This window comes from Zalophus californianus, chromosome 12 (assembly GCF_009762305.2).
Source record: "Zalophus californianus isolate mZalCal1 chromosome 12, mZalCal1.pri.v2, whole genome shotgun sequence".
NCBI classification, from domain to species: Eukaryota; Metazoa; Chordata; class Mammalia; order Carnivora; family Otariidae; genus Zalophus; species Zalophus californianus.
This window is the reverse complement of record NC_045606.1, coordinates 9,118,866-9,144,933: the sequence shown is the minus strand read 5'-3', so window position 1 is coordinate 9,144,933 and position 26,068 is coordinate 9,118,866. Positions and strand designations below refer to the sequence as shown.

Sequence of the window (26,068 nt, the reverse complement as noted above, 5' to 3'; positions counted from 1 at the left end):
ACACAAAACTCTCAAGATATACAAATGTTTACTTCCGGCCACAGCTTAAATGTTGCCAGCTTTGGAAGATGTGTGGGCCAGGGGAGAAAGGGCTAGTTTCATGATGGAAGGTCAGAAGGAAGCAGGGCCCGCTCCTCATGCATTTTAATCGAAGGGGACACCAAAAGACTGTGTAATGAGAATAATATTCATTGCCGTATTTCTAACAACCCAAATAGAAGTCATAAAATCCACGATGAATCAAACATCAAAATTTAATGCACACAGGATTTAACGCCCACCTCACTCATTACCTAATTTTGGCCGTGAAAGGAAGAACAATGGAAAGAACAGGCTGTGTGGGGAAGAAAGTAAAAATACGCAATCCTGACATTTTCGGTTTCTTTTCTTAAGTAATTTTCAGCACGTCAGACATACCAATGGAGCTCCTCCCACCTCTAATGGCAGCCACACTCTTGGAGGTGCCCATCTTCCTCCCTGCGTAGCTGAGCTTCCCCAAAGCGTCCCCTTGCTCACCTGCCTGCCCCTCTTCCAACACGGTGGTCCCCACTCTCGGCACCTCCCAGGTGCTCCAGCTCAACCCTCTGTTAAGTGTTTCTGCTCCATCCAGCCCTGGAGGCCCGTCCGTCCTTGTCTCATCGGCCTCTGACGAGGTGGGCTAATCCTGAACCTTTTACTTCCCTTGTCTCACCCCCATTTCTCTGTGGAGAAGGCACAGGTGGTGGAGCAGATACTCTGGGACCCAGAAACCTCGCACTGTCCACGGGCAGCCCAAACCTGGGTCCTGAGCAGAGCCCCGTCTGTGGACCCGTCATAGCATCCGAGCTCTTATCACTCCGGCCCACATGGGCAGTTCCTTAGCCCTGCAGACTCATCCACCGCAGCATCAATGTGCTCCTCAAAGTACATATGAACATCTTCTCCAGGTGTGGAAAGACACATGATAGTGTATAAACACAGTTCTCCTCAGGGCGCTGGGATCAGAGAAAAGGAGGAAGAAGTTTATAAACTCTTTGCAGATGTAGGTCTTATCTGGAGTAGTACATTCAGCATATATTCTAAGTATTAAGGAAAATAAAGTAAAAAGGTATGTTTTAAATGCATATGGTACCTCTGGAGACAGTGGGATACCTAAAGGTATGGCTGTAAAGAGAAACCTTTCTGGGACTATTGTGGGCGTTAGGGAAGGCATGGGGTGGGGCATGGAGGGCAGGGTCCTCATTTCCCCTCCCACCCTCGGCCCCCATAAGCCGTCACCCTGTTCCCTTACCTTCCCCTCTCCACATGCCCACAAGCAACAGAAGGCTCAGGAACTAGAACATATCAAAAAAGGGAAAGGGTAAACACTCCAAAGTTTCTAGAAAGCCAAGAGGGGTATATGCAGCCTTATTCTAGACAATTCCTCTGCCCAGAGCCGGAAGCCAGGCCCACTGTGTACTTTACCCCAAGAGAGCCAGCTCAAGGGCCTCGCCTCCTCCTCTACCTCCACACCCAGTGTCATTGGCTTTACTATGATAATGTTTAGCCGGTGAAACATTACAATTGTGTGAAGCTTTGCTAGCCAAACAAAACGAAGCCCAATGGCGTCAGAGCCTGCCCTCCAGTCCCAGCCCAGGGGACAATGTCCAGCTGTCTGTTGCTACCTTAGTTTAAAAGGAAAACCAAGGCTACATCCAGAAAAGTACCCTCCCGAGGCCTCTTTTTATGAGGACTTAACCAACTCTAGCTCCAAAGAGTCTCTGTGGCCTCCCAGAACATTTCAGACCAGGGGTTGTATGGCAGGGCAGGTGAAAGAGCGTACAACACATAACCTACTTCTTGCGGCTAGAGAGGAAAATAGGGAAGATGGGTTTTTATTTGTCTATATAAATGACAAGACCAAGATCAGAAAATTTTGCAATAAAATTGTACAATTATTTCGTGCAAAATATTTATTTACAATTGTAACCACCCAGGAAAACAATTTCAGTCTTAATATGATCTTTTACCTTGCAATCTTATTCTATAATTATCAAAGAATTTCCATGTGCCCGAGGTCCTATGCCAGGCACACCGATGTGTCTTTTAAAGAACACCACATCTAGTGCAGAGTATTAAACTGCCCATTTTCACCTACATTTACAAAGGATGAAGATCGGATCTAAGGATCCTTTTTGGAATTTTTGAGTCTAATTAAACATCTGCAATAAAGCTCCTCAAGACATCGAATCCTTATCAACTTATCAACTCCTCACTACATAGGTGTTTGTTCACTTCTACTGACACAGTGGTATTAAAATGGATTTTTGTACAATTTTCATTCTGCCTTTTATGTCCTATAATGGTAGTGAACTCAGTTTTCAAACACCAAAGCAGAGAAGGTTCAGATCTTTGGTGGCTAGTAAATTTCCCTCATTCTCTTGCTGTTTTATTCATCACAGATTTATTGACAGCGTGCAGGACAATGCCAATGACAGGGTGGCAGGCATTACAAAGGTCCAAATAAATAAAGGGATATTCAGAGCTCTGAGGACATTATATTCTAAGTAAAGGAGGGACCACATATATACAAATAACTCCTCCAGAGGTGAATGGGCCATATATTCTACAAAAGAAATTCAAAGGATAAGAAATTTGCTTTGCAGGGAAGACTGTTGGGAGAAGCAGGGATCAGGTATGAAGTCAGTCACATTCAGATGAACTATGTTTCATAGAAATGATATAGATGAAGGTAGCGGAGTGCGTGTGTGTGTTTGCTTGGTTATTTCAGGCTGGTGTATACGTGGGGGGGGGGGTGTGTGTGTCTGTCAAAATAGGTATTCTAGATGATAGAAATAGAAAGGAGATTTATTGGGGCACCTGGGCGGCTCAGTCGGTTGAGCATCTGACTCTTGATTTAGGCTCAGGTCATGATCTCGGGGTCCTGGGATTGAGCTCCGCATCGGGCTCTCTGTTCAGCAGGGAAGTCTGCTTGAGGATTTCTCTCCCTCTGCCCTTTCCCCAACTCATGCTCTTTCTTTGTCTCGCTTTAAAATAAATAAATAAATCTTTTAAAAAATAAGAGATTTCTTGTTGACATTGTGTCCCTAAGTACAGGCCACATAATATCCTGAAAATTTTAATCACAAAAACGAAAAAGCACAGTGGTTATCAGGATTCCCTCTAATCCATGTAGCCAGCTTTTACTGGGACCCCTGAGTCTTGATGACAAAACTGTCTAGTAGTGCCCCTTATTAGGATGAGAATCGTATTTCAATTCAGAATTTCAGTTAGGTATGCCCCATGAAAAACTAAGAAAGCTCACCATATAGTTTGGATTTTAGTACATTTCAAGCTGATAAAAAAAAAAAATTCTCATAGAATGTCATAACAAACAGCAACAGTACCTTAAATGAGATGCTTTAATATCAAATGCCCCATTCATGACTAATTACTAATGGATAACTGCTAGGCTGGGAAAGTAGACAAGGACAAGTAACCGAGGTAAACAGGCTTGGACATTTCCAGTCTAATGGAAATTATCATGTAATGTGCTTGTCTGTCTTTTTTAAAGGACTGTTAGGCAGAGTTACATTATTGCCCCCCCCGCCCCAACCAACTGAAAGCCAGCCCATCTAATTTAATGGTCTTTTCAGCTGAGCAAATTCTGATTTGGAGAGTTGATTTGCATGGATTTTTGTGCAATCCTATTTACAAACCAACTGAAAAAAAAATCAAGCATTCCAATTCCAGAGTACATCGTGTAGCTCGGAGCTTGCCAGAGAAGGCAGCTGTGCATTTCTGATAGCCTTGAAGCATCGTCCCCACCGCCGCGGCTGGCTCCGCCTCCTCAAGGGTCCGTGTCAGAGGAACCTGGGCTTCAGGTAACCTGTCATAATCATGAGCAAGAAGACACGGTCCCAAGGTTTGGGAGGGACACAGCTATGTGTCAGCTGTGATGTGAGTGTGACCAAATCCGGGGGAAAATCAGATTGACATTTTTGGTCCCAAATCCACCACGTTTCTTTTTCTGTTTGGGTCATTGTTGTTGCTATGTTCTCTCCCCAGGGAGCCTATTCTGAAATTCGATATAATGTTTCTATTATAAAAGCCCGAAGACAGGAACTTCTGTTACTGTGTTTATAACTCAATTGACAAAATGACCTCCGTAAGAAGGGCTAAGACCCAAAGGAACATGGCTCCAGGTGCTGGAGAAGCGGGAGGCTCTGCTCATCCTAAAACAAGGGTATAAGAGTACAGAGACCAGTGCAGTCCAAATTGTCATAGGTGGTGCCCTCTGCTCAGTGGAATTATTTAAAACATTTGTTTCGTTTAGCTTTACCTTCCACTGTGTCAATTTGCTCCTCCCTTTAGAGGAATGAACACGAGAACCTCTTGATCCTGCTCTAGCAGTTAGTTGAAGTTTCTGGCTACCCACATACCCTTGACCTTCTATTTACTTACAAGAATTCTGTAAAAGCTTTAAGTCGGTGACAAAATGATTTTACTAGTATTGTGAGCTATCTTCCTGCGTTGTTTTTTTATATGGATTTTCCATTCATGTGACTCTTTCAGTAAGAACCTTCACTAAAGATGTGTAAAACAGATTTCGAAAATACCTTACAGGGGCACCTGGGTGGCTCAGTGGTTAAGCGTCTGCCTTTGGCTCAGGTCATGATCCCACGGTCCTGGGATCAAGCCCCACATCGGGCTCCCTGCTCCGCGGGAAGCCTGCTTCTCCCTCTCCCGCTCCCCCTGCTTGTGTTCCCTCTCTCCCTGTGTCTCTAGCAAGTAAGTAAATAAAATCTTTAAAAAAAAAAAAATACTTTACAATCATAAGGTTCAAATTCTGGATGACAATGTTTTGTTGAAATACCCTTATAAAGAGAACTCTTTTTTTAGTAATTAGAATGACAGGTTAACCATTATTTCTCAGCTACCTTAAGAAAAAATAATATTGATTTTGCCAGCTAATCAGCTTACTAATTAATTACAAATTTCTTTTGACTTCAATGAATGGGCCAATTTGTAGTAGTAGTTTATAATATAAAAAATGCATCCCTAAATGTTTTATATTCTTTAATAATACCGTATATATCCTAGGTAAAAGCATCAGGTGTTTGGGGAACAAGCAAGATGTTTATTTTTATTTTTTTTTAAAGATTTTATTTTTATTTATTCACAAGATACAGAGAGAGAGAGAGAGAGAGAGAGAGAGAGAGAGAGGCAGAGGGAGAAGCAGGCCCCCAAGGAGCAGGGAGCCCGATGCGGGACTCGATCCCAGGACTCTGGGATCATGACCTGAGCCGAAGGCAGACGCTTAACCATCTGAGCCACCCAGGCGCCCAAGCAAGATGTTTAAAATAATTAGGTTTTTTAAAAAGATTTATCTATTTTTAGAGAGAGCAAGAGAGTGCGCGCTAGAGCACACGAGCAAGTGGGGGTAAGGGCGGAGGAAAAGAACCTCAAGCAGACTTTGCACTAAGCATGGAGCCCAATGTGGGCCGATCTCACGACCCGTGACATCATGATCTGAGCTGAAATCAAGAGTTGGACGCTTAACTGACTGAGCCACCCAAGTGCCCCTAAAATAACTAGGTGTTTTTAAAAAATCCATTAGTCTCAAAAATAATTCTGAAAAAACTTTTAGTGGCCTTTCACATTGAGTGAAATATGATGTCACGACTTACACTCTGCATTTGTATTTTACATACACAAACCCAACAAGGGAACCAGCTGTTAGCCAGCGCTCTGTTTTGATGACATCTTCATATTTTCAGTTCTAACCTGGAGACGCCAAGAATGCAAACATAGCATGAGTAAAAAAGTCATGAAGTAATCGATCAGTGATGGTGGGGAGATCAAAATGGGATGTTATAGTGAACACATGGTTCTCCAGAAGTTGTCCGTGGATCTAGATGAGGACTCACTGTGAAAACAGATATTCTGAAACATTTGCAGCATGACTCAGAGCAAGCAAGAAGGGTGCGGCGCCAGCCTCTCTGTTTTCTCTTGGGGTTAATAGTGTGTACCTTAGAATGAGCCACGGCACTGCGGGAATAACATAATGTGGCTGAGTACTACCAGAGAACCACAAATAGTGAACGAGAGAGCCACTCATGGCCACCGGTCACCGCCGAACATGTGATCAGAGTAAGCCCTCCACCTGCCCCATGCCTACTTTTACACGGTCTAAGAAATTTTTATGTCAATTCTAAAGGGAAAGAGATGTAACCAGTATTTTAATTATAATTTGCCTAAAATTTATTACTTGTAGAGGACATTATATCCCTGTCAGTGTGCAAAAATCTTGAAGGAGAAATGTTATGTTATAGTTGTTATAATTGCTTGACTAAGGGCCAGAGTAAATAGCAAATTTGCTTGCTTTTTTTTTTTTTTAATACAAAGCTGATAACATCTTAAGAGTTAGGAAAAACCAAATCTGATGTAGGTGTGGATGTCTCTATATAATTAACAGTGTGGCAAAAGAACAGGAATGGGATTTAGATGACTCTAGAAAGTAATGTGTGTTCCTTGGTTCCCTCAGGGGAAAATGGGACAGAGTGCATAGATATAAATTCTCTTATCAGCAGCCAAGAGCCAATAATGTTCTGTAAATTCAAAACTGAGTTCACACTTGAACTTTATAAAATGTTACACATTTCACTTCCCTAGGGGCCACACACAGACCGTGAGCTGCATCGAAAGTTGGGAGACAAGGAGTTTGGGGTAATACGCATATATCATTGCAGTGTCTACACTGGGCGTGGGGTCGATCCAGGTGACTGCAGAAGCATTACGGCACACGCCTTGCTAAAGTCTGTCGGTGAGTGTTTGATTTTATCCTCACAAAAGTCTTACTAGGAAGGCACGATACTCACACCCAGGAACGGTGGGCACACAGAACCCGTTAGTCTGATGTGGGTGATGGTACTCAGCCATCACATTATGATGTTTCCCAATAACTGATCACCCAGCCTTGGATCTTGGACATATTTGAATTGAGTATTTGGAAGAGTCATAATTAAACGGTTAAATAACAGAAAAAAGACAGAGATTTGACATTTGCATCACTGCAAGGGAGGGAAAACTATGACAAAACTGGTCAGGTGGTTAGCCGGAAGCCTGGCCTGCAAGGGTGATCAGATACAGCAAAGCCTGAATATTTCTTATCTAAAAGTAATCAGATGTTAACATGAGAAATTTTATTTTTTTAAGATTTTATTTATTTATTTGACACAGAGAGAGAGAGAGACAGCGAGAGAGGGAACACAAGCAGGGGGAGTGGGAGAGGGAGAAGCAGGCTTCCCGCGGAGCAGGGAGCCCGATGCGGGGCTCCACCCCAGGACCCTCGGATCATGACCTGAGCCGAAGGCAGTCACTTAACCGACTGAGCCACCCAGGCGTCCAGCATGAGAAATTTTAGTCTGCTAGGAAACTTTCCAAATGGTGAAATGAACTGAACTGTAGCTATGTGCCTAAAATAAATTAGTGGAAGTCCTTTGCATGTGACATTTTAGAAACTGGCAAATACACAGGGAAACCGATTCACTTGGAGATGTGGGATGGCTCCTGACATCTTTACATGTGCCCCGTCAACTTTCAGAGACCTGTTTAAGGACCACAAAAGGAGACAAAACACCAAGTGTTTAAAAGCATTTCCCAGTATTTATGTAAACATAACTAAGCAGTTTGACTCTGGTCCTGTTCGTGAACACAGTGAACGGAGTTGACATGAAACGGTCCTTATGTAGTTGGTGCCTCGGCAAGAGGTCTCTTCCCTAAACGGGGAAGCCCATTGGAGGCATCATTAGTGACAGCCGACATACCATGTGCCCGGCCCTGCTCCCCTGCTCACCCACCAGCCCACCCCCCACACCACAGCCCTCCGAGGGAAGTGCGAGGATTAGCTTCACGGTCTCACAAAAAAAACGCAGGCACAGGTGACTTAAGGAACTTCCTAAAAGCCCACAGCTGCTAAGGAGGAGAGCTGGGATTTGTACCTCATTCATCCGACTCCGAGGCACGGGCTTTGTCACTGTGATAAAACTCGACAAATAAAGCACTACCATCAACCCACTGTCAGTAAACTGTATGTGTCAAAGTCTGAGCAAAGTGCCTTGAAGAAGAAAGTCTCAAATTATTTTGCTAGTGGTAACTGTGACACTTAAAGTAATGTCACGTAAATTTAAAAACAGGTTTGCACTTGAAATTTATAAACCATGCACATTTCACTCTCCTGCAGGTTACATACAAAAGGAGCGCTGCATTCGAAGTCCTCGTCAGGGAGTTTCGGGGAACGCGCACGTATTTCTGTAGGATACCTACTAACGGCACTGATGTATTTCAGGGTTCTCTTCGCTGTTTCCTCTGTGGCACTTTCTGATCCAATCCAAGAGAAAAATGTCCTGCGATATCACCTCTATTCTGTTTATGTTGCTAAGTTACTGGATATTTTGCCTTGACTTGCCCAGAAAAGAGTGTTGTCTTTAAAGAGATAGGCTACGTTCTGGAACGTTTTTGTATATGTGCCCTAAATGTGCTGAGGGTATTTTTGTAAAATAAATTTTGTTTTTTTTTCTTTCTCTTTCATATACAATTTGTAGAGAATCACGTGATTCTGTACTGATTAGAAATAAAGATTCCAAACATATGCAGAAACACATCTATTTAGAGGCCCTGCGAGCTACCCAGTGTTTGCAGGCGCGCGCACGCACATTGGTAAGACTGTGTAGGAAGGAAGGACATCCGCACTTGGAAAGAGATGATAATATCGAACAGAGCAGATTAATAACCACGACTCTGCTAATTTATACAGGAAAGGGTGTGAGGAACAGAATAACCCAGGCCCTGTGTTTTAATACACTCAAGCTACCTGTTTTCAATTTTCTTTAAAAAATCCTGAGAGAAATTTTCATTTAGTGCTAGAAGATTCTGAAATTTAAAAAAGAAAAAGAAGAGGTAAAACAGAACTGTAAGTAACAGAAGACAAACTGAAGCATATATTCACAATGACGGTTTCTCTCCTCTTGCCCCTGAAAGCCTTAACACAGAAACACACAAAGTCAACTCTGGAAAGAAGCATATGCATTTGTATCCTCTGTGAGTTTTCCACTATCACGTATAATTAATGGAATGGGAGTGGCAGGTCTCTCTTTCACTCACATAGCTCTTCCTGCTTTTGAACTGTAACACAAATCCTCCAAATTCCTTGCTACTTCTTCCTAACAGTGTTGCAAGCTGTGGTTGGTAGTAGGGAGATCTTTAGGCTGAGACATTGAGGGAATAAGTGAAGAGCCAGCATTTTAACTCTGGGGCTCATCTTTACATGGCTCCCAGTTCGAAGAATCTGGCACAGACCTCACCTGCTCCAAGTGACCAAAACATCCAGCAAGATGTATTCCATGTTACCATGGAATAAAGCAACACTTAGAAAGCTAGGATTAAATAAGATTCTTCCGGGAAGAAAGCCTACCGGCTTTGTTCATTTTTTTTTTCCTTTTTTCCACCTCCTTTCCCATCTGCAAGACAGGATATGGGGGAATCAGAGAAACAGAGCCATAGATCAGATATTCTATCTATGGATAGAAAACAGCAAGGTAGGAAAAAATGTAAGCCCTAGCTTGAGTGATTCCTTCTTGCACACGTTTGCTTCCTAATAAGCACTAGCCATGATCACCACATACCCTGGAGGACTAGAGAACCATCCACATTGATTCTCTCGTCTGTGAAAAGAGACCACGGAGCCCGAGCCCGCCAAGACGGCTTCCAATTCCGGCACCTTGCTGTCACCTAAAGGGTGGTGCGGTTTTGTCTTCTGTATGAATTTATGTGTGTATATATGTACGTAAATCCCAGACCTCTATGTGGAAATTAGATACAGAAGTTCCACATTTTGGTTCTTTTCCCATTCTAGTTATGGCAATCCTTTAAAAGACAGATCACGGGACGCCTGGGTGGCTCAGTCGGTTGAGCCTCTGCCTTCGGCTCAGGTCATGATCCCAGGGTCCTGAGATCGAGCCCTGCATCGGGCTCCCTGCTCGGCACAGAGCCTGCCCCTCCCTCTCCTACTGAATCCCCTGCTTGTGCTCTCTTGCTCTATCAAATAAATAAATAAAATTAAAAAAAAAAAAAAACGGATCACTTTACTATATTTTAGGCAGTGGAGGTTTTGCTGAAGCAGGAAAGTTAGCGATTCATAGGAACACCTAAAAGAGAATAATAAATCCATGATATTAGCAGACTCAGAAGAGTATAATTTTAGTTGACAAGACCTATGTCTGTTATCTTTTTTTTTTTTTTTAAGATTTTTTTTATGAGGAGAGACAGAGAGAGAGAGAGAGGCAGAGGCAGAGGAGAAGCAGGCTTCTAGCGGAGCAGGAAGCCCTATGCAGGACTCGATCCCAGGACCCCGGGATTATGAGCTGAGCCTAAGGCTCAGTATTTGTTGAATGAATAATAAACAGCCTCAGTAAAAGAGGCAGTAGGTGATGGCCAGGGCTTGTGGTGCCATGCCTGAAACACCCCCAGCTCCACCTCACCCTGACTTCTCCCCACGGGGCCCCATGTGTCCTACTGAGTACGTACGTGAGACCTGGCTTCTGCTCGGTCCCGGAGGCCACAGACCTCAACAGGTATTTTACCTGCTAAGACTGAACTCCCCCCCACTCAACGCTGTCCTCTTTCAAGGATTGCAGACCTTCTAGGTCATGAGGACTTTCTCTAATAAATGGAATACTTTTTTTTTTAAAGACTTTATTTGGGGCGCCTGGGTGGCTCAGTTGGTTAAGTGTCTGTCTTTGGCTCAGGTCCTGGGATCAGGCCCGCAGCAGGCTCCCTGCTTGGCGGAAACCCTGCTTCTCCCTCCCCCTCTGCCTGCCATTCCCCCTGCTTGTGCCCTGTCAAATAAATAAATAAAATCTTAAAAAAATATATTTATTTGAGAGAGTGAGAGCACGAGTAAGGGGTGAAGCAGGCTCCCCACTGAGCAGGGAGCCCGATGTGGGACTCTATCCCAGGACTCTGGGATCATGACCTGAGCCGAAGGCAGACACTTAACCGACTGAGCCACCCAGGTGCCCCTAAATGGAATACTTTTTAATAATTTTCTCACAGGTTCCATTTCTCCCCTCATATTGTGTTCCTAATTGACCTTGAAAGCATTTTAGGGTACAGCATTCTTTTCCATCTTCAGTTCCCACCGCCCCCCCCCCCCACCGGACCTTCACCATTTACTCTGAAATTGCAGAGTTGTACTCAATCTGACGTGGTCTCCGTGGGCCAGGGGCTGTAGTAGGTGCCACGCACCCTCCCCTCTGGCTAACCCAGCAGCAGCTCAGGATCACCTAAGATCACCTAGTCAGCTACTGGGTGGATAGAGCAGAGGCATCATCATGAATCTGTTGGATTATAAGCCCCTGTGTCTCACCACCCTGCCTCCTGGGTCTACCAACCTCAATCTCGATCGAGTTCTAGAATGTCAACTCTACATGAGTATATGAGTTATTTTCAAGTTGTAGGATGTCCCTGTGAATGTGAAAGCATGTACTTTTTCTTGCTGTATCATTTTTCAAGCTTAAGAATTACACACATCAGGTGCCTGGCTGGCTCAGTTGGTGCAACATGGGACTCTCAATCTCGGGTTGAATTCAGGCCCCATACTGGATGTAGAGACTGCTTAAAAATAAAATATTAAAAATTAGCTTATGCTGCAGTGTATTTCAGCCAGCCTCAGGGGCAGCCAGAGAACATGACCCTCAGGTGCAGAGAGGCTTGCTCTGCGAGGTGCCCTCTTCCTTGCAAATCGACAGCACTGAGTACAGTGAGACGTTCAGCTTGAGCTTGGCCCCCAGCCCCGCAGGGAGGAAAAGGTGATCTTATTTTCCTAATATTAATCCAAGAATCAAAGTTTTTGAGCTGCCCTTTTCTGTAACTCAGCAAACCAGACTTGACAGTGAAAAGAGACGTCTCTGTGAAGTATAAGGTAATTTGTTACGGTGAGTTCTGAATGAAACTGCACCTAGAAATCTTGGTTTCAAATTTTGTTAGAATTGAAACCGGTCCGGTGCAGGCTGATGGCACTCCTCGGCTGGTGTGTATTTGAGATTATGACCTGAGCACCCTAGTTATACCTCCACCAACCTGTCAGGGCACATTTCACACAAAACATTTCCTTGTATTAAAAACAAAACAAAACAGTACAGCAAAAGTCTGAAAATAATATTGATCATGGCAATGACTCGTTTTCTAACAAATGCCACAATATTATGACCACAGTATTAATTCTTCAGGTACCAATTCTGTGATTTTTTTTTTTTTAACACGGGCTATCATTCTCCAAAATCAGTCTATAGTGATTTGCAAATGTTACTTTATATTTCTGAAGATGAGACCCCCACCTGCTAGAAGGTAAAAATGTCTTTCTAAATAGAGGGAAAGTGTTAACTTGCAAAGAAAAAAAAGGGAAGCTAGAAAGGAATGCACAGGGTGACTTCTCCAAATGCTGATGGAGGCATTTTTAGCTCCATAAACAGGTGACACATCTGCCCTGCATTTTAATCATGCAGTCACTGCTAGGAAACAATGATGCTAGAAACAATGTGAAACTATTTGGAATAGTTACTTTTTTCATACTGCATAGGGAGGGACACGCTTGAGGAGCCCCTCTCCAGAGTTATAAAGGGAGACAGCAGGGAGAGGCATACAATAGCAGAGGATCCTCTTGTATTGGCAGAGGCTATTATGAATCAACTTCATCTGGTAGAAAAATTATTTCACTTGCTCTGTTGTCCCCCAGTGCCTTTCCGCCTTGCAAGAATTTGTCAGTGGAGAGAAGAGGGGAAATACATTGGTCCCTGTCCCCTGCTTCTTCCAACACCTTCCAGAGACTTTGTCTCACCTCTGGTTTTATTCACAGACCTCTCCCCAGCCAGAGTGAACAGGTTTACAGTATGATTCATGGTGCCATGGTCCCAAGCTATTCCTTGTTCCTTTTGCAACAGGAACCTTTTAATGAATACTCTCAAAAATGGGAAACTGGCTGTCCGTTTTTAATGGCTTTCCAGCTCTGGCTTTGTACTTTTAATCTTAAAATAGAACCGATCTTGTTAAGGCTACAAATGCGTTAATAGTCACCCAGATACTTCTAGTGAGTAAATTACTCTTCGGGAGTAGTAAATTAGAGGCTTCTGAAAGTGCATTAACTCTTCAGACTCACCCAGCACAGCTTTCTTGTACAGGGACCTTCCACCCAGCACATGAGTCACCAGGAAAGGTTACTCGTTGTTCACTCCTCTCCTCCCAAGGGAGTCACTTAGTTAGAACATCTAAGTGTTGATACATGAAAACCCCAGAATGCAGCAAGAATCTCCAGGCAGACTAAGGAATTCCAGAATTACATTTCTGAGAAAGGAGAAGGGGAAATCCTCCCTCATCTGCTCTTCCCATTTATTAAAGATCAAGCCATCATCAAAAAAAGTCACCTTCTAGATAACGCAGGTTGACTTTTGTAAGCCTTGAGAATGCTTACTTAATGCTTCTGGATACATATCTCTAAATCATTGGCTATATGCCTTCCAATGTTACTATGTTTGCTTTGTGGTATGGCGCGTAGCTGAACTTTTCCATGGTGGTGCAGGTTGGTCACACTGACCAGGCAGTGCCGAGACACCCAGGTCTTTGGGGCTCCTACGTGTGGGATGTTTGCCATTACACAAATGACTTAGCCCGCTAGGTTGTGTCTACTTTCCACCATGTCCTTTATCCCCTGACCTTTCTCTTGTTGTAGAACTTGACATGAGAATTTCTAAAATTCAATGAGAAAATCTATCTTTGTGTTGTTAAATAACCTTGACCTTGCTATACAATTGCTTCAATGCCTCTTCTTTAAAAAGCTTCTGTCAAGCTTTTTAAATCTGTTGTGGACATGTAAGTGTTTCTGGTTTCTAATTAGGCTTGAATTGTACCTAAATTAAGAGCAAATGGCACTGATTAAGAATTTGAAGGACCTGGCATGCCAAGTGGCTCAGTCGTTAAGTGTCTGCCTTCGGTCAGATCCCGGGGTCCTGGGTTCGAGCCCCACATCGGGCTCCCTGCTCAGCGGGAAGCCTGCTTCTCCCTCTCCCACTCCCCCTGCTTGTGTTCCCTCTCTCGCTGTCTCTCTCTCTCTGTCAAAAACATAAATAAAAATCTTAAAAAAAAAAAAGAATTTGAAGGACCCAATAGGAAAAAAAAAAAGTGCATAAACACCAGTGGAATCACCTTAAGAATCAGTAAAAAAGCAGACTCCAAAAAAGCAGAGGGGCCCTTTCTGGATGTCTGGATAGTAATATATCCTCCTTAACAAGGCAATACAGGCTGCTCTGTAAAAACAAACAAACAAACAAAAAAATCCAATTCTGGACTCATGAAATTGCAATGAACACTCCATTAAATTATTTTCCATTTGTGATGGCAAAGCTTGCATAATTGGCTTTCTGATGGGGAAGAACATGACACAATTATTGTAAATTAAAATTACTTCTGACAGTCAAACAGGGCCTGTGAATAATAGATATAACCTATTATTAAACATTCAGTCTGTATCTATTGGTTTATATATAAACTTGCATGCATTTTTAAATTCTGAATATTAAGGACATAAAGAACTATATCCTGTTGTACATCAAAAACTGATGTTGACCTGGGCCTGGAAGTTTCTTTGTCCATGAAAGACACGATTGTTTTTTGTTTTTTGTTGTTTTTGTTTTTTACTGGAGTTGACAAACAATGTTACCTTAGTTTCAACGGTACAACATGGCGACTCAACAAGTCCATGGTTATGCTATGCTCACCACAAATGCAGCCACCATCCGTCACCATAAAATGCTATTACAGTGTCACTGACTCTCTTCCCTAAGATGCACCTTTCTCTCTGTGACTTATTCATTCCACAACTGGAAGCCCATACCTCCCACTCCCCTTCACCCATTTTGCCCATCCCCCTGCTCTGCAACTTTCAGTTTGTTCTCTGTATTCATGGGTCTACAGCATATTTAAAAAAAAAAATAATAAATCTCCTCTTATGTTCAGGCAAATAAACCTAAAATACTTAATACAATTTTTCCTGCCTCTTGCTCATCACACATCATGAGGCACTGCTGAAATAATACTGAAAGGAATTACTTTCTCATCAGCAATGAAAAACAGTGGCAATCCGTTTTTCATATTAAGATTTTTATTCTCTGAGGTCTGCATGTGGAGGTGAAAGCCAAGGAAAACGAGACAAATGTGTAGCACTAAGCAAATAATCCCAAGAACCGCTACACTAATTAAGCTTTATTGTTTAGTTTAAGAAGGGAAGTTAGAATTTACCAGCCAGATCAAGACTTGCCCCCAAGCTTGAGGTGCGCTGGTCTGCCTCATTGTTCCTTCTCTCTTATGAATAGCACATCTCCCTAAATCACTCTGTCTACTTGCTTTGCTCCCCTCACGACACAGGTCCCAAACTGAAGTCACTACCTGCCTTCCATGCTCACGACATCCTTTTTGCTCACCTGGCCGATGCTCTGTGTCCTCCAGTTGATTTCAAGATGGCCCCAGCTCAAAAGACTGAGCATAACAACCTGTGTGTGTGCCAATGGTAAGATACTTTGAGGGGATCTCATGGGAAGAGAGCTTTTTCCATCAGTATAGGTTTGGTATTCACTTTTCAAAAAAATCTACTTTTTGTTCATTATATTTCCTCCCCCAGACCTGGTCTTTTAATCTCAAATACATACACTCAACCCCTCCACAATTCTACTGCTGTCCAGAGATTTCCATAATCACATCAGCACATGTGGTTCCATCTAAATAATGGACCAAAGGAAAATAATAGCTTGGACCTAATGACTTCGCCAGGGAAGAGGTTTCGAACAAGATCAAGGAGGAAATATGGGGGAGAGAAAAACTGCCAAGAGGCAGAACAGGATAGGAATGAGAGGAGGTGAATGCAGCCAGTTTTAATGAGGGCAGGCGTTCTTGCTTCCGGGCACAGATTTCTTAATTTCTCTTATTATTTGAAACCTGACCCCATCTGTTCTTTCCATTTGACCCTAGATGATGAGAATGGAGAAGCAATGTGGTGTAGAGGAGTAAACACACTTTGGCAGCAAACAGCCCTGGCTCAGGGTTTAGCTCCGTGAGTTTGGAGAAATCACTTTGCCTCTCTGATCTCCCAATAAAAGGAACCATGGTGTGTCTCCTGCAGGCTAATTTTGAGCACTAAAATGAGGAAATAATGGGCTCAAAACACAGTGGCTGCCATGAAACAAGCATCCACAACATGGTAAGATGCATCTCATCTGAGCAGCAACGGCTCCATAAACTTCACACGAAGAGCACGTTTTCAAGCACAAAGAACAGCATTACATTTTAAGTAGCTCTGCAAGCTGCCAAAAGTCAGTGTCTGATATTTTCAAAGAAATGAGAAAGAAAGAAGGCAGCTGGGAATCCCCAAAACCACTCCCCAACCCCCTCCATGTCAAATAATAATGTGAATAAATGTTGTGAAAGAGAAACAGGCTGAAAATGGAGTTGCTTATGTTAAGCCCCACCACACTTAATACCTAACCTCATTGCAGTTTCAGCCAATCAGTCTGGAATTTCCTGATCAGCACTAGTTAGGGATCCCCTGCCCTTCCCACTAAAGGAAGGTGACCTTGCCTGAAATAATCCTTTCTTTTCTTCCTTGTCTTGCCCCATTTCTGCCTGTAAGAGCTTCATTTTATACAACAACTCAGGGCTCCCATCTACTTGTTAGATGGGATGCAGCCCGGATTCATGAATCATTAAGTAATGTCAATTAGATCTTTACATTTACTCAGTTCAATTTTTGTCAACAATGTGCAGTAATACATGGCTGTTTGCCTGTATGTCAAATATAATCCAAATGGCACAAATATAATGGAAAGAAGCACAACATTATATTTAGAAACCCACGTCCACTTTTCCCTGCAAATGAACAGGGATAAAAGAGAGAACATAAGTCCATTCAAGTAGTAAGATATACATGATCGACAGTTAATTATCTGTGAGTTATTTCCAGGGCTCTGATCTGTTCGTTTCTTTCTTTTCTTAAATTCAATTTATTTAAACTAAAAACAAAGGCAGAAACAGTTCATCCATTTCTCCCACTTGCCACCTCTGACCCCAGCCTCTGGCGACTATTAATCTGTTATTTTGTATCTTGAGCTTGTTTCATATATATAACATATTCTATACATATAGATGTTATATATTTTATATATATTGTGTATATGTGGAATCTAATATATATTATCTAATCCATATCTAATATATGTATATTATATAATCTACTACAAATATATGCCTGCAACTTTATATCTATGTATATTATCTAATCTACCATGTACAGTAGATTAGATAATCTAATATATATATTAGATTCTACATGGATGGAGATCAGTTTTTTCTCTTTCTCTGATTTATTTCACTTACCATAATGCCCTCAAGGTCCATCCATGTTGTTGCAAATGGCATGTTTTTTACGGCTGAATAATATTCCAGTGTGTGTGTGTGTGTGTGTGTGTGTGTGTATAAATCACAACTTCTTTATCCATTCATCCATGGTTGGACACTGGGTTGTTCCTCTATCTTGGCTATGCTAAGTAATGCTGCAACGAATACGGCAGTACAGTTATTTCTTTAAGTGAGTATACTCATTTTCTTCATTTAATTACCCAGAAGTGGAACTGCTGGATCATATGGTATTTGTTTTTTTTTTTTTTTAAGATTTATTTATTTGAGAGACAGAGCACAAGCAGGGGTGGGGGGGAAGCAGAGGGAGAAGGAGAAGCAGAGCCCCACGTGGGGCTCGATCCCACAACCCTGGGATCATTACCTGAGGCGAAGGCAGATGTTTAACCAACTGGGCCACCCAGGTGCCCTGGTATTTCTATTTTTAATTTTTTGAGGAACCTCCATACAGGTTTCCATAGTGGCTTTACCAGTTTACATTCTCACCAATAATGCACAAGGGTTCCCTTTTCTCCACTCTTTGCCAACATCTGTTATTTCTTGTCTTTTTGATGACAGCCATTCTAACAGGTGTGAGGTGACATCTCATTTTGGTTGGAATTTGCATTCCCCTAATGGTTAGTACTGTAAAGCATCTTTGCATGTACCTCTTGGCCATCTCTATGTCTTCTTTGGAAAAAAAGTCTATTCAGATCTCTGCCCATATTTTAATTGGATTGTTTTGGGATTTGTAGGCTTTGCTATTGAGTTGTCCAAGTCCTTTATGGATTTTGTATATTAGCCCCTTATCAGAGATATGATTTGCAAATATTTTCTCCCATTCAGTAAGTTGCCTTTTTACCCTCATTGGTGGTTTCTTTTGCTGTGCAGAAGCTTTTTATTTTGAGTATAGTCCCATTTGTTTATTTTTGCTTTTGTTGCGTTTGCTTTTGGTGTCAGATTCAAACAATCATCACCGAGACCAACGTCTACAAGCTTACTGCCTATGTTTTCTTCTAAGAGTTTTATGGTTTCAGATCTTACATTCAAGTCTTTAATCTATTTTCAGTTAGTTCTTGTGTATGTTATAAGATAAGGTTCCAGTTTCATTCTTTGGCATGTGGCTGTTCACATTTCCAAACACCATTTATTGAAGTCTGTTCTTCCCCCACTATACTCTTGGCTTGTCATAAATTGACCATATATATGTAAGTTTATTTCTCTCTATTCTGCTTCACTGACCGATGTGTCTGTTTTTTAATGCCACTACCATATTGTTTTAATTACTCTAGCTTTATAATATAGTTTAAGATCAGGGAGCGTGATGCCTCCAGCTTTGTTCTTTATCAAGATTGCTTTTGCTATTTAGTTTTTTTTATGGATCCATACAAATTTTAGGATTCTGTGCTATATTTCTGTGAAGACTTCCATTAGAATTTTGATAGGAAAAGCATTTAATCTGTAGACTGCTTTGGGTAGTATGGATATTTTAACAATATTAACTTTTTCAATCCATGAGCACAAAATATCTATCCATTTGTTTCTTCAATTTTTTTCATTAATGTCTTATAATTTTCAATATACAAGTCTTTTACCTCCCTAGTTATTTTTATTTACTCCTAGGCATTTTATTATTCTTTTTGATGCAATTATAAATTGTTTCCTTAAATTCTCTGGTAGTTCATTATTAGTGTATAGAAACACAACAGACTTTTGTGTATTGATTTTTTATCCTGCAACTTTACCGGATTTATTAGTTCCAACATTTTTTTTGATGGAGTCTTAACAATTTTCTACATATAATATCATGTCATCTGCAAATAGTGACAGTTTTACATCTTCCTTTCTAATTTGGATGCCTTTTATTTCTTGTTCTTGCCTAACTGCTCTGGCTAGGACAGTCAATACTATGTTGAGTAAAAGCGGTGAGTGGGCATCCTTGGCTTGTTCCTGTTCTTAGAGGAAAAGCTCTCAGTTTTTCATCGTTAGGTATGAAGTCAGCTGTGGGCTTGTCATGTATGGCCTTTATTATGAGGTACTTTCCCTTTATGTTTTGTTGAGAGTTTTATCATGAATGGATGTTGAACTTTGGTCAAATGTTTTTTCTGCATCTGCTGAGATGATATGATTTTTATCTTTCATTTTGTTAATGTGGTGTATCACACCGGCTGATTTATGGAAGTTGAACCATCCTTGCATCCCTGGAATAAATCCCCACTTGTTTGATCCTTTTAATGTATTGTTAAATTTGGTTTGCCAGTATTTTGTTGAGGATTTTTGCGTGTACGTTCATCAGGAAGATTGGCCTTTACATTTCTTTTCTTGCGGCATCCCTGTCTGGTTTTGATGTCAGGGTAAGGTGGGCCTCATAAGTAAGTGTGGAGGAATTCCCTCCTCTTCCATTTTTTTTTAAGACTTTATTTATTTATTTGACAGAGAGAGAGAGAGAGCACAAGCAGGGGAAGCAGCAGAGGGAGAGGGAGAAGCAGACTCCCTGCTGAGCAGAGAGCCCAACATGGGGCTCGATCCCAGGACCCTGGGATCATGACTTGAGCCAAGGCAGACGCTGAACTGACTGAGCCACCCAGGCGCCCCTCTTCTATTTTTTTTTTTTTTAAGAGTTTGAGAAGGATTGGTATTATTTCTTTCAATATTTGGTAGATTTCCCAGTGAACTCAGAAATGAGGTTTCCTTCTCTACCAAGTCTTAGGACTTGCTGGGGCTGTGACTTAGTTCTAGAACAGTCCCTCCTCACCTTCTCCCTTACTCCACCTTTAGCTTCCAGCCTTGGGGCTCTCTTGTTCCTAAAGGCTGGATTTATTACTCTTCACTTATCTCTCCAGCACTGAGTTCCTCTCCCGGTTCACTGGGGTCTTTTAATTTCCCCTCCAGCATCCTAAAGTCCCCTAAATTATAGTTTAAAGTTCCATCACCCTGGGCAATTAGATCCCTGCTCCCCCATCACAGCCTACAATGAAAAGTGACAAGAAACACTTGATCCTTTGAGGAACAGTTAGTCCAAACCACTCATCTCCAAAAACCATACCCTTAGTGATTCTGGTGTTTGCAATACTTCAACAGACTCATTCCTTGAATGCCATATAAATTATGCCAATCGAGTTATAATAAATTGCATAGTAGGTTAAGGAGATTAGATCATAGTTGGTCTACCTTTTTCAGTCTCTTGGCTAAGTTCCAGTTGTCTTGGTTCCAAAAATTTGCATATGGAATATTAAGTTTCACACAGAGATATGTTTATATTTATATGGTGATTTACCTCTCTGCCATCCTTTGAGACCCTTCTTCGTGGCACGGAAAAGCTTGCCTCACAAACACCAAATCTGGCCTATGAAGCACTAGTTTAATCAGAGAAGAGAAATTTATGCAGTACAAGAGCTGCAATAAAAGGAAGAGCTGTGTTATAAAAGCATATTCATTGTTGTCTCCTTTCCCTCTGTGGTTTAAAATTTGCATCGACATGGGAGAATTGTACTGATAAAGACACAACCCAGGGTTATGGATATTGGAGCTAATTGGAAACAGCTGAGAACAGTGGGAGGAAAAGCTATCCACATTTGGACAATTGCTTTCCTTGCCGTGGGTGGGCCAGCTTATAAAGGCCCCATGGCCTTCCCAGGCCTGGGACCTGAAAGCTGAATTGCAACACATACCTTACATAAAAGGCAGAATCCCCCTCTACACAAGAGATCTAACGTCCATTACTAAGTGGCCTATTAAATATAATGAACGAAATCCATTGGATTCATTTTAAATGGTTCGTGGTGGAACAGGCTGTTTTTCCACACAAATGTTGCTGGTGGAAATGTGGTCAGGAGCAGCATGCATGGGTGCTTTGGCTGTGGTTTGCACCACCTTGCTTAAACAGCACAAGGAATAATTCCCAACATACAGTGTACCTTCTTTAGGGTCACTTTTTTTTTTTTTTTTTTTTAAGATTTATTCATTTATTTGAGAGAGAGAGAATGGCGGGGGCAGGGGAGGAGAGGGAGGGAGAGAATCTCAAGCAGACTCTGTGCTGAGTGCAGAGCCTTATGTGGGGCTTCATCTAATGACTATGAGATCGTGACCTGAGCTGAAACTGAGAGTCAAACGCTTAACCAACAGTGCAACCCAGGTGCCCCAAGAGTCGCTTTAAAAGACTGCTCTGTGGCAGAGGATAAAATACAGATTTGGCCATGTCCATATAACAATTGAAAACAAAAATAATTTACTGAGCTCCCATTCTATGCTAACCAAAACATGCACGTAATTTTTAAGGATCGCATGATTACGCAATGGATAATGGGTAGGACTGGGATTTAGCGCAGGTCTCTTGGGCTCCAAAGCCTGGGTTCCTTCTCCAGGCCATGCAGCCTCCAGAGTTCCAAAAACCTACTCACCTACTTTTCAGAGGGAACTGCAAATAATCATCTAAACTATGGTGTCTATTATACAGCTGGCCTCCTGCCCCTAACCACCTACGGCTCCCAAAACACAAGGTGAAAAGTTATAAAATGTTTTCCTAAAATGGACGTTACATATCAAGAAGCCCACTGTGGTAATACTTATGCAGGGATATTTATTAGAGCTTGGGTTCTGGAAATAGCCAGCTATTCCAAATCCAAAGATAAATGGAAAAGATATTAAGAAAAGGTCAGTTTTGAAAGTTTTTTTGTGCCTCAGTATACTTTCCTTACAGAATATGGGACTTGGAAAATCAGCATTACATTGTACAATTCAAAAATTCACCATGAGATTGTATTAACTTCACTTCTTGAACTTCAGGAAATAACCGAGAAAAATAATTGTGTGTAAAACTACTGATGCGCTCTTGAAAACAGAAACATCACACAACCACACAAACTGGCCCAATAAAAGGATGGTAGAACAAACAAGAACACGTTAATGAAATAAAATCATTATGACTCTCAATGAGAATTCCATGATTAAAAATGCATAAAATTGTGCACTTGAAAAGTCAGGAAAACAACGCGACAGAAATAAATTCAAATTAAGTTGTTCCTCTGGGAGCACCTGGCTGGCTCAGTCAGTACAGTGTGTGACTCCTGTTCTCAGGGTTGTAAGTTTGAGCCCCACGTTGGGTGTAGAGATTAGTTTAAAAAATCTTAAAAAAAAAAAAATTAAATTGTTCTTTGGTGGGGTAGAGGGATTCTCTGCAAGTCTCTCTCACTCGCCTGTGTGTCTTCCTCAGGTAGCTAACATAGATTAGCCTGTAATTCCCTGAAGCCGCCAGCAGAGAATTCAACACATGCCCTCAGCCCCTCTCTGTTCCCCTGAGGCCCAGCAGTGCCTGGAACTGAGAGCTGGCTTTCTGTTTCTCCATTCAACTTTCACCCAGAACTAGCTGGCCCTCTGGGTCAAGAGCACATCCAGTGTCCCCTCAGCATATCTCAGTGAGAACACTGTTTTCTCATAATGATGATGTAATGGATGAAAAGTCGTGCAAAACTCTGATTATTCATGCATTCATGCAAATACTTAACAAAGATTTGTGGAACACTTACTATAGGTAGAAGTAGTTTCATATTGTCAAAATACAGTGAGTATGCAGTACTCGGGGAGTGGAACCAAAAATCTTCCATTTTTTATAGTGCTTGCAGAAGAGTAGCTAAGTTTTACTGAACAGTGTTGCCAAGAAATCCAAGCTGCAGAACTTAACATAAATAAAATGGCTTCTTCGAAATCCTGAGTTTGTTAACTTATGAGATGCTCGTATGAGTCTGTCCACTGTGCGGAGTGTCACTTTGCCTCCAGCTACTCTTTGCACGCACTCTAACTCTCCACCCCCTCAGCCACTCCCCAAGTCACAAGCATACAAAATACATTGCATATGCAGTATGCAATACAAAATATAAGAATAAATTTAGTGAAAGGTTAAGTGGTTACCAGCAGGCTTGGAGAAGAAAAAGATGAGTAGATGGAGCACAGGGGATTTTTAGGGCAGCAAAACTATCCCACATGATCCTGTGATGGTGGACATATGTCATTATACATTTGTCAAAAGCCATAAACTATCTAACACCAAGAGTGAGCCCTAATGTAACCTTGGACTTTAGTTAATAATAATGTAGCAATATTGGTTCATCAGTTGTAACCAATACACCTCATTGATGCAGGACCTTAATAAAAGGTGAAAGCTGAAGGTTTGTGGAGGAAGAGCAGGTATCCAGGAACCCTCTGTTCTGAATTCTTCTATAAACCTAAAACTGCTCCAAACACTTAAGAAGCGTCCCACCCTGACGCTACCAGGGAGAATGACCACTGCCTAGCACAGATCATGTTCATGGGATCATGAACAAGAACTTGCTTCCTAGTTCTTGTGTCCTTTGGAAATCTTAGTTGCGTGATCTGCGTCTGGAAGACTTGTCCCCCAGATTTTCACAGGTGACATTTAATCCTTTGTTCACTTCAGTGTTTCGTGTTAGTGCTCACGTGACTCCCATATCCACACACAAATCTAAAACCTCAGGACACAGCACCAAGCCCAACAGAAAAAAGAAGGGTTAAAATTCTGATACTTCCTGATTTATTTCAGCCTTACCATCACTGAAAACCTCATTCTTTCTTTTTTCATTTTTTTTTTTTTGCTAGAGTCCTCCAGACACATATTCTTTAGACTACTAAATCAACATTTGCCCAGTCTAATTCTTAACTGACGTATTGTTTCACACACTATATATAAGCAACTCCTGATTTGGTTAACAGCAAAACTACCACTTGCTTTTATGCAACTCTGATCAACTATTTATTTATTTTTTTTAAGATTTTATTTACTTGAGAGTGACTGAAAGTAAGAAAGATCACAGAGGGAGAGGGAGAAGCAGACTCGCCTCCAGAGCAGAGAGCCTGATGGGGGGGCTCAATCCCAGGACCCTGAGATCATGATCTGAGCCGAAGGCAGATGCTCAACCTGCTGAGCCACCCAGGTGCCCCTGATCAACTATTTTAAAAGAACTCATTTCTTTAGTGAAATGAACTTTAGTGCTGCATCGATCTTTGCGCATTCTTCACCAGGTAGTGCTACCCACAAAACAGAGGTTCCATGACTGTCCTAACGCAAGAGTGTATCTCCCCCTGGCTTCCTGGAATATGCACCATACCACATGGCTACTGACCTGCCAGAATTTAGGGTGCAGACCACAAGAACTTCAAACGTTCCAGCTCCACCCTTATTGTACATAAGAAAATCAAGCCCCTGAGATGTTACATTGAATGACTTGACCCAAACACCGAAGAAAGCTGGTGAAACTGCATTTTGCACAGAAGTGTCAGTTCAAAGTGAAGTCCTATAAAATACTTAAGGATAACCACACCCACCATAAACATCCTCTCTCGAACTCCAGTGTACCCGAACCAAAAATCTTCCATTTTTTATAGTGCTTGCAGAAGAGTAGCTAAGTTTTACTGAACAGTGTTGCCAAGAAATCCAAGCTGCAGAACTTAACATAAATAAAATGGCTTCTTCGAAATCCTGAGTTTGTTAACTTATGAGATGCTCGTATGAGTCTGTCCACTGTGCGGAGTGTCGCTTTGCCTCCAGCTACTCTTTGCACGCACTCTAACTCTCCACCCCCTCAGCCACTCCCCAAGTCACAAGCTCCAGTGGGCTGTAGTCACTTTAAAACGTGCCCTAAATCACACAGTACACTCCGCATACACTCTGACCAGCACATGGCATTGGCCAGATGATTACCTCCTGAATTCAGGACACTGGACTTTTCTTAACGTACTCCAACATCGACGTCACACTGTTGTTGGCTCATATTGAACTCGTAGCCAACTAAAACACCCAGATCTTTTTCACACTTATGCAATTCGTGTTTTTTTCATTCCGCCAGTCATTCAACAAATATTGCCTTCAAGAAAATTATTTCCATACCAAAAGCCGACAATTTTCCACAAGATGATTGGACGACAAACAGATTAATGAAACACAAGAACTTTTGACCTACAAGTGAACCTGAAATTAAATTTTTCCACGTTAACCTAAAAGTTAGCTATATTATTTATCAGTTTGTTGTCAAAGGCAAAGCAACTACACTGAATTCCAGTGAAATGTGAAACGAGAACTGCAAGAGACAAATGAGGTAAAATTCCATCATGTTTCATGTCATGTTCAAATGAGTTTGTTTAGAGGGGCACAAAGTATATTTCTGAGAGGCAGATCCTGACTAGCTATCGTCAGTTTGAAAATCAGTGGAAATAAAATCTTTAGGTGAAAAAGATTATTTGTAGAAATTATATAAGTATGCTTGACTATGACACATCAGACAAGATCCTAAATTTCCCAGGTATTACCTACACATAAACTCAGGATGACTATCATTTTACTTAAATATTGAAAATTCTCATGAGTTTTCCATAAAACCTCTTAAACTACCGACATTGCTATAGAATTACAGGATGGCCGTATTCAACCTGCCTTCATCTATCTGGTTTTCCATATTCTGTGAATCATTTGCTCTAAGCCAAGGATATAACTCACCTTTTGTATTCTCTTTTTAATCGATAAATAAGAATCACTTACTTTTTTAGATTTATTTATTTATTTGAAAGAGAGAGAATGAGAGAGAGAGAGAGAGCACAAGAGGGG

At 41.6% G+C, this 26,068-nt stretch overlaps 1 protein-coding gene and 1 long non-coding RNA gene across 4 annotated transcripts in view; one reads left to right on the top strand and one right to left on the bottom strand.

The window, feature by feature from the left end:
- EGFR (epidermal growth factor receptor) overlaps window positions 1-26,068 on the bottom strand; it is a 197,438-nt gene that overhangs the window by 133,356 nt on the left and 38,014 nt on the right. The window lies entirely within an intron of this gene.
- LOC113911011 lies at window positions 3,760-8,500 on the top strand. The gene is made up of 3 exons (XR_003516352.2): window positions 3,760-3,842; window positions 6,634-6,784; window positions 8,204-8,500. It is a non-coding gene; the product is annotated as an uncharacterized LOC113911011 (long non-coding RNA).